The 11975-nt window shown below is 42.3% G+C and overlaps 1 protein-coding gene across 2 annotated transcripts in view; it reads right to left on the bottom strand.

The window, feature by feature from the left end:
• The window catches only part of HTR2C (5-hydroxytryptamine receptor 2C), a 181759-nt gene extending 172159 nt beyond the window's left edge, over nucleotides 1-9600 (bottom strand). For both annotated transcript variants that reach the window (XM_064463017.1, XM_064463016.1), the window contains exons 1-2: nucleotides 9370-9600; nucleotides 8232-8415 (exon numbers count right to left, since the gene is read on the bottom strand). The gene's annotated coding sequence lies outside the window, so the exon portion shown is untranslated. The remainder of the gene's footprint in view (nucleotides 1-8231; nucleotides 8416-9369) is intronic.
• Nucleotides 9601-11975: the final 2375 nt, after the last annotated feature.

An 11975-nucleotide genomic window follows, 5' to 3' on the forward strand; every position in this document is an offset into this window, starting at 1 on the left:
TTCCCCAGAAACCTCCCTCTCATGAAGTCAAAAACTCTGAACAGCATCTTTATGAAATGCAAAAAATATGATGTTCTCTTTTACCAGCCCTCTTGGCAGAAAAAGATTGAAATTTATCTCAAGTGTAGGCATATGTAATTACCCAAACATATTTTCTCTATCAAGCTGATAATAGGTCCTATTCAATATCCATTACATTCAAATGAACAAATACAACCACTGAATGCCAGAATTACATTCAGAATATTTAAAATTTCATATAGTGAAGCCACCGACAATTTTTGAAATACTGAATTATGAATCCTTTAACACCTCAGGCTCCCAGAACAGAAAATTATGATAGACTATATAGGTTAGGAGCTAATTTTAAAGGTCATTTGAAAACTTTTCGTATGTTTCCATAAACTACCAGAAGGACAGAACAAATCAAGGACTTCAATATATATTAATCCATCATGTTGCCATATACAGTATTAGCTTTTCAGTTATATAATGCCTATGCACATTCAGTTTCTAATTTTATAGAAGAGGCAGGTCTTAATATATCTAAAGAGCATATCCATCTACAGCGCAGATTAACCATTCAGTTACTTTCAAACCTGTTCATCAATCACACATGATCAGATTGCTAAAAGTATTTGGCACTCACGCTATTTCTTTCTCTGAAGAGCTTTATCAATGTTACAGGGCCACTGGGCATTTTTTAAAATAGAATAAGGAAAAAACTGAAAGGCTTCCAGCCCACTGCATATCAACGTGTGCCAATATATACATGGTACGTGCCCAGTAACTGGCCTCTGGAAAATAGAGACTTTCCAGCCCAAAACTGGAGATTGAACACAGAAACCCGACAACGTGCTACAACTCCAAGTGGCAGGGAGCAATTCTACCCAGAGCAACTGGAAAGGGGTCCCTGGGCTACAGACAGGTCCAAAGTGGTATGTCAGGCCCACACCCCAGCCTTGAACTGAAAGTCAAAGCTCCAGCACCCCTAAAAAACTGGTAGTGTGAAAGGGTGCAGAAAACCAGGAGAAGGGTGAGATCTCTTGCCCATGGTGAAAGGAGAGATGCAGAGAGAAAAATACAATCTGGTAAGGGGAAGGTGACAGAGGGTGCTGCCAGCAAAAGCTTCACAGCTGTTGATGACCACTGCGAGATGGCTGCTGGCGTACAGTATTAGAAAACCCCCAGGAGCTGGTCATTTTGATCTTCTGCCTAGTGCAGCAATGGTAGTGATATGAGCTCCCAAGGGTTTTCTGAGCTCCCCCTTACTGATCACCACACCACTTGGTTAGACCCAGCATTTACACTGCACTGTTAATACGGCCCTGAAAGATTCCTGTTTTACAGCACTGATCTTCAGAGTGGCCCATCTGCTCATACTTCCTGAACTGAAGAATTATTTTAAGAGAAGGAGAGTTATTAATGAAGACTGGAAAACTAACATAAAACTCACTTTTCTTCCAGGGCATGTATCCAAAGTCTAATAGTTAATATTTCCAAGCACCACTTGAGCCAGCTCCAATTTTACTAATTAATGAGTGGCAACACTCCTTACCCTTTAAAGCATTCTGGCAACAGAAATCCCCAAACCTGGCTTCGAAGAGGAGGTCATGCCCAGCCTGTCACTCGCTCCGATGAACACGCTTGGTCTCCAAAGCTTTAGAGAGCATTTTTTTCTCTTTGAACTAGCGCAAGGCTTATTGAAGGGCTGCGCCATGGCATCTGCCCCTGCAACAGCATGCAAGCCAGCTGTCCCCCTAAAACAAGAGTTTAAGCAGGCCCTGAGGCTGCACTGTGGCCCTACACCCCACAGCGCTCCATCCATCGCCTGGGAGCGGGGATGGGGAGACACTTGCGCTCTCTTCTCTTCCCAACTTCTGCAGCTCTCTCACCTGCCCACACAAGTATCAGGTGGCACTGTCGTCCAGGAGATGCGACTACTCTGAGTAGCCCGACATACTTTTCCAAAACATGTCATTTCACATAGAAAATATTGTCATATTAAATAGAAAGGAAACTGATTATTCTGAGATCAATCTAATTTTCTTTCTGCAAACAAATATTAAAAAACAAGGACTGGGAATGCTAAAACAATTCTCATTTCTGCAATGGAATTTGAACAGACTATTATGAGTAAACAGGATTTCAGATAACATCGGCGTTTTTTTCTAAACTCCTGTGCTATCAAGCCTTGTTAGAAATTCCACTGAAGCCAGGTCCCTAACAGTTTTCATCTTCTTTCTGGGATTTCATTTGGCCTAAAAATACAGCAACTTTTGCATAAATAATTTCATCATACTACAAAGCATTAGTTTGAGTTCACTTCTAAAAATAAGTATTTAAACTACTTTACTCAGCTACCAGGCCTATCCAGCCCCAAACATTTCTATTACCATTATAAAGTCTCACAAAATCACCAGACAAATACAAGCAGCCATTCCTTCCAATGGCAGCATGTTCTCCATGCCCTGATTTCATTTTCTTCAACCACATCTTGTTCTAAAATAAAACCAAGAACTTCTCACAGAAAGCGACCACAGACAGGAAGCAAACAGGCCCGCTATAAAAAGTTTCTCTCAGCTTCACAAACACACACACAGAGGCAGGACCAGAGCGTGCTCAGCCCCTACCTGAAATCTGGCTTATGACTCTATCAGAGTCACAAAAAAAAAATTTGTCAGATTCACGGATCACAGGTGTTCATGAGTCAAATCTAAAGGACTCAGAATTTACAGTACTCTTCATTTTCAGTACAGGAGACCAGAAGCAGGAAAAAGCAAAGTCTCTGCTCTTCAAGCAGAGCCTATGTGCCCTCTTGTACATGTGGAGGGGCAGCCAGATATTAAATGGGCAAAGCAAAACAGCAGAAAACCTAAAATAAAGCTTCATATCTACAATAATCATTCTTTCATAAAACACTCTACAAAGTATGACTGTTCTGACAACCAGCTACTAACAATGTGTGCTATATTCAAGAACTTAGTATCTGACCCTCTAGTAGCAGGACAGCTGCTGAGTGAAAGACCATGGCTGTGAAATTTAGCTGAAGAGAATAGTGAAAGCATTAGGGAAGTGCATAATCTTTTAAAAAAATCTATTCCCGCACAACAGGAGAGCTCAAGCGTGTGTTTCCACTGAACAACTCAAAACGACAGTAAGCAACGCATAGAAAAGTCCATCTTCAGAGCATAAAGCACCACACACAGCTGGAGGTGCCTGACTCAAACACTCAGTGCCTTTTCCCAAATGTCACAAGGGCTGGGGCAAGAGTCAACAAACTCCCTGCAGCACTGCTCAGGTTTGATCTTTCCATTTTACCTTCTCATTGCCAGTCTGCATCTGCCACCACGCTACAGCCAGAGCAACACGGAGATGGGGTGCCAGCTGAAGGACCTGGACGACACTCATCAGGGACAGAAAGACGGGCAGGAGGCTGGCAGAGCAGGCACAGCGCAGGGCCCTTAGCTGAAGTAGATGGAGCATCCCTGCACATGCTGCAGTCACACCTTTGCCTGCAGGGCAGACGCAACCTAAGAGCACAGCTTTTGATGGACGTCGACTCTAATCCAACACAGCAATCTTCATGTACCTCAAACACATCTCAACATCTCACATTATGATAGAGAAGAATCAAAGCTCCAGAAGGAAGATCATAATTTTGATGGTTAGGGTATTTCAGTGTTTAATCAGCGTCTAATCTTAGAGATGGCCATAAATACACTAGCTACTTCACAAATACACCTTTTGTAAGATGCCAGCCAGGCTAAGACCTAGAAGTTCAACATATAGAGGCACCATGCGCTTGTCATGTTTTTAGCTGGGATAGAGTTAATTTTCTTCACTGCAGCTGGCCTAGTGCTGTGCTTTGGACTTAGTATGAAAACAATGCTGATAACACACCGATGTTTTGGCTGTTGCTGGGCAGTGCTTGTACTATTCAAGGACTTTTCTAGCTTCCCATGCTCTGCCAGGGGCACAAGAAGCCGGGAGGGGAGGGGGCACAGCTAAGAGAGTGGATTCAAACTGGCCAAAGGGATATTCCATACCATGTAACGTCATGCCCAGTGTGTTACCTGGGAGGGGCTGGCTGGGGGAGGGAGGCAGCAATCACGGCTCAGGGACGGGCAGAGCCGGTCAGTGGGTGGTGAGCGGTTGTACCGTTTGTGTTTCTGTTTTTTTCCCTTTTTCCCTTTTCCTTTTTATTATATTATCATTATTGTTATAATGTTCATTATCATTATATTTTAATTAAACTGTTTATCTCAACCCATAAGTTGAGGGTTTTTTTTTGCTTTTGCTCTTCCGATTCTCTCCCCCGTCCCACAGGGGTGGGGGGAGTGAGCGAGCAGCTGCCTGGTGTTTAGTTGGCTGGCTGGGGCTGAACCACGACAGCACTACACACTCTGGAAAGTTCAATGCTGAACTAAATGCTTCTTGAAGAAGAAAGACTGCTTTGCATAAGCTTCTGTAAACTACATTTTATAAATTCTCTTTTTAAAACCACATTTTCTCAGATGACACCATGTTTGGTAAGCCATACCTTTTGGTGCTTTTTAATGTCAGTAAATTGTAAAAAACAGGGAGATAACGGGAAAGCCAAGGACATCCAGCGCTGATGTACTGCTATAATTAATTAGAAATATCTCCAAGTCATCATTGTGGGGCAAACTATTTTGAATATGCAAGGTTTGCAAATTTTAGCCATTTGTGTAAAACTATCAAAGACCTTCCTGCTATAAAGTTTTAATTCCCATTTCAGAAACCTTGGAAGATGACCTACTTTTTTCATTATTAGGTCAGGAAATACACCATGCAAATTATTCTGGATGAATGTGTCCGTATTTCCATATTAATAGGTTGCATTCACAATGTATAACATCATCTGTTAGATAATAAGAAGCTTTGTTATTATTTTTCAATGCACTGGATGAATAACATACACCTAGTTGCACTGTTGAAATGGTATTTAATTATACTCTAATAGAACAAGTTGAGGTGTTGCCTCTGATCTACAGTACATACTGGAGTTAGGTTATATAGTGCTATAGGACTTGGAAAAGATCCTTTTCTCATGATTTGACTACTCACAAGACCATTTGGACATCACATGTTGCTCCTGGAGGTCAGGATGAAGATATGGGAGGCAGGGAGGAAAAAGCTAAGGGTATTTTATTTTGGACACTTTCTGTTCTGGTGCAGTTGCATGATAGGATCCTACTCACAGTCTCTTCGCATCAGCAGATTAAAAAAGCCTCGAGTCAGACTCGGCAATGGCAACAGCCAGGAGGGCAGCACCACCACTACGGCGCGAGAAGCATTGAGGAACTCTTGGTGACTACACACAAGAGAAGGGGATGTGGACCCCAAAGCTAGAAATGAAGAACATGAGATTATAGGACTAGGCTCAGCAGGACCTCTGCCCTGAGAGCAGCCCTGCTGGCTGAAGACAGGGAGCCTCCATATGCCACGACAAGAGATTGTGCCTTGGTGAATCGCAGGGTCTCCCTGCTCCTGCTGAGCTCCCCATGCAGAGGAAGGCTTGAGCCCAAAAGCAGTGTCTCCCACAGAGCCAGCAGCTTTGGCAGCCTTTTGCCATGCTTGCAGGGACTTACCAGGATCAGTGAATCCTGGGCTCCCACCAGCTTTCCGGGTGCAGGCTCTCCCCACCCTGAAGCAGCAGTACGGCACACTGCTGCACAACGGTCCCACGTCACCATTTACAGCTGCCGGTTGACAATTCCGTGGGTACACAGAGAGGCGGTTATCACCATTAATGTCACCAGGGCCCTCCCACATCACAGCACACAACCCACAGAATCCCCTCTAGGAGCATGTGGGCATCATCTGCTTCAGGAAGCGACTGCTGCAATTTCAGCACGGCAGCTCACACAGCCACAGGCAGAAGAAACATGAGGCCGTCCACAAAAACAGGCTCTGGCTCAGCCAGGAAATAAGTGCTAAATGGTGAGTTAATCATGCAATTCATCCACTATCACCCCGAAACTGCACGAGGAAAAAGAAGGTTTGCAGGGTCAGCACCCTCACTCCAGAGGAAGGTAGGGGCTCATTCCAGAAGGAAGCGGGACTGGTCACAGTTGTAGGGACAGGCTTTCCAGCCACCTCCCTGTGAGTCGAGCTATCGTACCTCAAAGCACAAAATGTGCATGTTAACTCTGACTCTTCTGATCATGGAGCAACAACCGTACAAGCACTGTAGGAAAGCACCAAAGCACTATAGTTGGATACCCAAGCTGCTGCTGCTGGCAGCTGAGGGCCCAAATGTTTCCCTGAAGGTGTGGGAGCAGCCCTCATGCTGCAGCATTGAGCTTACTGCAGGACCATGGACTGAAAAAGGTCCTTCATCTCAACCCTCTTCTGCCATGCAATTGTGGCACCTCTAACACCAACTCTCTCATTTCAAGATGCTGTAAGCTACTAATCTCATTTTTCACAGGTGTTGGTAAAACTGCCTTTAAGAGTCAACAACGCAGAGTCTCATAGTGATGCTTTTGTCATTCCAGTGAAAAGATGAAAAACTATATTGTACTCAGTACTGATCAAACCAGATGATCACTTCAACCAGCCAATCCTCGAACATACATTCTCGCTCTCTCATGGCATTCATACAACTTTGCATTTTACTTTATTATTGCTTTATAATTTTCTCAAAAATTATTTTTAAGTCACCGCCTCCAATTCAAACGTTCTCCAAATTTATTTTACCGTGTAAGTTAATGGGAAAAAAATGCATATTTAGCAATAACTTCATTCCTGGATGGTTATATGATTTCCTTAGTGGATGCAAACACATCTTTAGAACATAACAAAACCCATTCAAGCAAAGTAAGCATGAAAGATCCAGCAAGTGCAACGGCACAGCATACAGTACCCAGTTGATTCAAAGCTCTTTGCAGAAGACAGGATGTCTCTCCTAAACAGACAAGAAAAGAAGCTCACACTGCTCACAAGCACCCTGGGCGGAGCCCAAGAAAGGCTAGAAGGGTCATTCCATCTCCAAAGACACCAAGTGCATTATCTCATAAATACTCTTTTTGGAAAAACAAGCATATACTCAGTAGATCAGAACGGACAAAAAGGAAAGGGACGTTTCCAGAACCACCAAGGCTTTGCTGCTGGCCTTATTATGTACCAGAGCTCCCAACGCAGGTTTCAAATGAAAGAGGCTATCTGGGGCATAAGACGCTTCCAGATATTCACTGAAGAAAATTCATCCCAGTAAGTCACTATTCAGTTTGGAAAATTAGAAGTACATCAACATGATAAGAGAGCTGAAAGCGGCAGATGAACTCATAATAGGTTAAGACAGAACGAATGTAAATCAAAAATTTAGAGTCACACTGGAAATGGTTAGCTGGGAGCAGGGGCTCTTCCAGCTATTGCAATGTCCCTTTTGAGTATAAATAATGTCAACTATTACACAGATGGCTCCACACTGGGTACATTTTAGCAAAACTAATTATGCAGTTTGTACATCACTGTTTGGAATGTTAACTAACAAGGTAGAACAAAGGGCTATAATTTAAGTGATCCTTTAATTTTGCAATTTTTTTTTTCTAATTTTACTCAAAAGGGAATTATCAAGCAACCTCCACAGCCTGTTACATGTCTACAGCACTGGAAGCATGAAACAGCTTCAGTCAACTCGATCTTATGGAAAAATATGTTCTCATCACAAACAGAAAGACACTGTCAAAGACACACCTTAGTGACCACAAATAAAAACCAGAACTACATGGAAATAATCTTGGAAATTACTGTGTTAAAATAAACAAAATAAAGAGTTTTTTTTGAAACTGCAGTGAAAAAACATTTTTACAGAAAAAGCTGTTAGATGAAAGCACTGGGGGTATTAATGTATACCTGATACTGGAACATGCTTTATTTACCTTTATATATCCTGCATATAAGTATATCGCTCAAAATACTACATAAAAGTTAATCCTGTACTTTACAGGGAGATAGCTGATAAATCAGATTAGAGAACCAAACACAGAGCAGGAGATGGGTACGCAGAGCGAGACAGAGATGAAGCTGGGCACACAGTATTTCTGAATCTGTTCCAGTGCTCATCTGCTAGGAGGCACGCAGGGCACCCAGTGCAGCGAAAGTGGCAGTCCACAGAAGCAGCACTGTCTCCAGCACACACACCCCCCACAGGCAGGTTTTTATATTATCTCATGTTCATACCTCCTCTGGAGCCTACCTACCTTTGCTTCCGCCAGTCCCCGCGGCAAGGCAGGCAGGGACTGCGTGGAAGAGTCACCTGCCCGCTGTCCACCCTGCTTCCTGCAGTCCCAGGCAGCTGCGCTGCAGGTACGGGTGTCAAGGTAAGGATCATTCATTTGGAAATCAGCAGCATGTGATTATGTTAAACTGCAGCCCTGTATATACCTGCAGTACCAAAAATACAACCCTTTACCATGCCAATCAAAGCAGTATTTATAGTGGCTGTAAGAAAGCAGCATACCTAATGTGGATCAAGGTGGTAACCTACCACCCCCTCCCCAGAGATGTGATGTTTTGGCACCAGGCTTGACACTGTGAGCACGCTCCATGCCAGCGACAGACTGCCCTTTTGACTCAGAAAATAGGCCAGAAGAATTCAAAATAAAGAAATAAATACCATCCACCCCACCCCAAAAAATAATCCTAGTATTACATTATTATAGGAAAAAACCTAAGAAATCAGTGCACACCTACGGCTTGTGGCTGCTCTGATGGCAAGTGCACAGCTCTGCCCCAAAGAAGAATGGTAAATAGCAAATCTTGTTATTGTTTTCAGCCTGCTAAAGGAAAGCATATGTCCTAATCTGAAAGCTAGATGACTCTGGAGCCCTTCTGGTCCATCTAAGGAGGGGATATGGAATGGCACAACCAGCTTTATAGTCTTAGATGGAGTAGTTCAGATCTGCTAAAAGCGTGAAGCTCAACTTCATTTGTACTTATTAAGTTTGTTTCTAAGCAATAGGCTAAAAAACAGATGCCTGAAAGTATCCGACATGTTTTAGAACTGCAGAAATACCCCTGCTCTGGTTTTAAAGAGATCCTCCTATAACACAGAAGACTGCACTAGGAGCTGAACTATCATTGCTTTTACTCTTCCAACTTCACACTCTGTCACAGGGGTACAAAAGCTCTCATCAGCTACGCTGCATTAATGCCTACCATACAATAAAGTTGTGAAAGTCAACATATGGCTAGATATTATTTATTACTATTAAGAAAATTCAATTAACACAACATTGTAAATAACAGGAAATAATCAGATTGAAAGTGTAGGCAGATAAAGCTAGAGCATTTATTTACTGTACATTGCCAAAAGGGATTATTCACTCCCTGGAGTACCTAGGAAACAGCTTTCCACAGCAGAATCTTCTCCTACCACTCAGGCGGATTTCTGTACTACCTCTGCAAAGACTGGCATGCAAGATTCAGTGCTGTTTTGAAGATTCAACAGCAGCATATTCTTCTCTTCCTATTTGTTTTTTACCATTGTCCAACGTTATCAAAACAAATGCTAGAGGTCGCCACTCGAGAACTCCCTGCAGTCTCGGAACACCAGCGGAGTTTGTAGCTGCACTGAACCAGACACTATTACAAGAAGATGAATGGGAAGGGGTGAAGAATAGTGACACCAGAAAACTACACATTGCAGCAAGTGCCCTTTGACCACACTGTGCCCTGTTCCCTGACAGGTGCCTTTCTGAGAACAGATGTGTTTAAAAAAAGCAGCTCTCCACTAGTCACCCTGCATCATTGGGTATGTCCAGAAGAACCCATGCAGCCCGACATTCATCAATCAATTGCTGACCTTATAAAAATATTTGTTGAGCAAGAGGTACATTATTCCTTTTCATTTTAGGTGCAGAAATAAAAATAATGAAGGAAAGTGATGTGGAGAGACTTCATTATAATCAGGACATGAAAGTGCCACTGCATACTGATAATAACATCCTTCACATCTGACGTTTTATTTCTCTTGCAGTGGTATCATAGTACTTAAAAGCTGAAGCATAATAAGGAAAGAAATGATAAAAAAATGAAGTTGAAATCTGTGAACATTCTTTTAAACATTTATGAAACAAGGGTTTTAAAATCTATCTTTTCAGGCTCATTGTTCTATTATAAAATATTGCCCACAATGTTTTTTTTCTGCTTCCCTTTTGAATAGCAGAAAAGACTTTGATATTCTTGAAGAGAGGTGCAGGGTACTATTTTAACACCATCCTCTGGTACTTGCTTTTTCTGCTACTTGTAGAACAAAGACTGATCCTAACTTCCCAAAATAAAGGCAGATCTTTGGTTTTCCCAGTTACGGAAAGTAGTTGCACCTGATTTTTGAAGTTAAAAAAAAAAAAAAAAGGAGGCAAAGGAGGAAAAAAATATAAAAGAGAGCACCATCAGTATAAGATGGGATGTTCTCTCCCCAAATCACAAACTGTCTGGGGTGAAATTTCTCTGGCATTTTTCATTGGCTAAAGTAATTTTTTTCCAGCCACAAAGTAGTGTTTGAACATTTCAAATCTGGAGCTGAATATATTACTGCTTTGAGAAATTTCACTTAATCCCTTATTACTTAAGCGTAATGCTTCCTATTCACTCTCTGAAGAACTTTGGCTATCAAAAAAGAATAATGATTTCCAGCCTTTTCACTAGAAAAGACCAACTTTGCTGCAAAAATCTGTCCGTATGCATTTTAAGCAGTTACGGCAGTACCTCATTACAAAAACAGAGCATGGGTTCAAAGTACAACAGAAGTCAATACAAAATTAAATAGGCTTGGGGCATGCAGGGAGAGACCCGTGTCGCTAATGCAGCTCATACGGTGGGGCAAGAGCTGCTGAGCGCTTTGGACACAGCCCTGACCTACCCACGAGTCTGCAAACCCAACAGTGCATCACCTGGATTTGGGATGACCAGAGCTTTGGGAAGGACCAGTGTATCTCCTGCTTGCTCCTTCATGCTGAACCACCCAGGCACACCAAGCCCTGGGTCACCCACGCACCCCACTCCTGTCTCGCTGCTCTCTGCCTTTCCGGTTCTCTCTCCCCAAACAACATGTTTGTTCATTTGGTTTTTAAACAATGTTTAGGAACAGAAGGGTGGGAACTGAAAGACACAAACTGATAGAAGATATTGATCTTCTGCCTTCTGCAACAGTTTACATTGTTGTGCAGTTTGTCCCAGCTGAGCGGCACAGAACTTCTGTCATCCCCATTTTCCAGATGGGGAATGAGCTACCAGGCGACTCAGCCACTTGTTGAAGGTCACGCACAAAGGTTTTCACAAAAGGGAAGGTTGGATCTGGACCTCCAATCTCCCAGGCTGTCATCCAAACCTTTAAGCATCCGGTCTCTTCAAGGGAAGGACTAATGCCCAACTAACTGGCCATCTTTTAACACAAAGGGACTGAAGGCTTTGCAGATGGGTCCCAGGCTTTTTGTAAACTCAGCAAGTTAAGTGGGAATAAATGGAGAAAACCCAGTGTTAAAAACTTTACAGTTCCATTGCTTTACTTTTTTAGTGTCAGATACCTGAATTTTATTGAAACATCATAATTTCTTCTCAAACTTTAAAACTTCATTGGGTTGGCTTTTTCCCCCATATTTTCTGGTTTACATATTCAAAAATTTTAAGTTGCTCTAGAACTCATTATGAATTGTTCGAAGTATAGAAATAATTGCATTAAAGGCAAAAGCGCTGGACCATTTCTGACTTAACCTATTAATATATCTAAAAATAAATTGTAACTGTGATTCACACTTGAGAAGAATTTTGTTGGGCAGTGAACACCCCCTCTCTGCATCCCTGGCACCCAAAAAAAGGAAAATGGTGGAATCAGAAAATCCTAGCTCTTGACTTTCATATTCTGGAAATTTAACCTGAAAAAATAAGATTCAATGGTTATCCCTTCCCAGGGCTTTCCCACATATACTTAGTTTGATTACAGT

Source organism: Phalacrocorax carbo, chromosome 11, assembly GCF_963921805.1.
Source record: "Phalacrocorax carbo chromosome 11, bPhaCar2.1, whole genome shotgun sequence".
Taxonomy (NCBI): domain Eukaryota; kingdom Metazoa; phylum Chordata; class Aves; order Suliformes; family Phalacrocoracidae; genus Phalacrocorax; species Phalacrocorax carbo.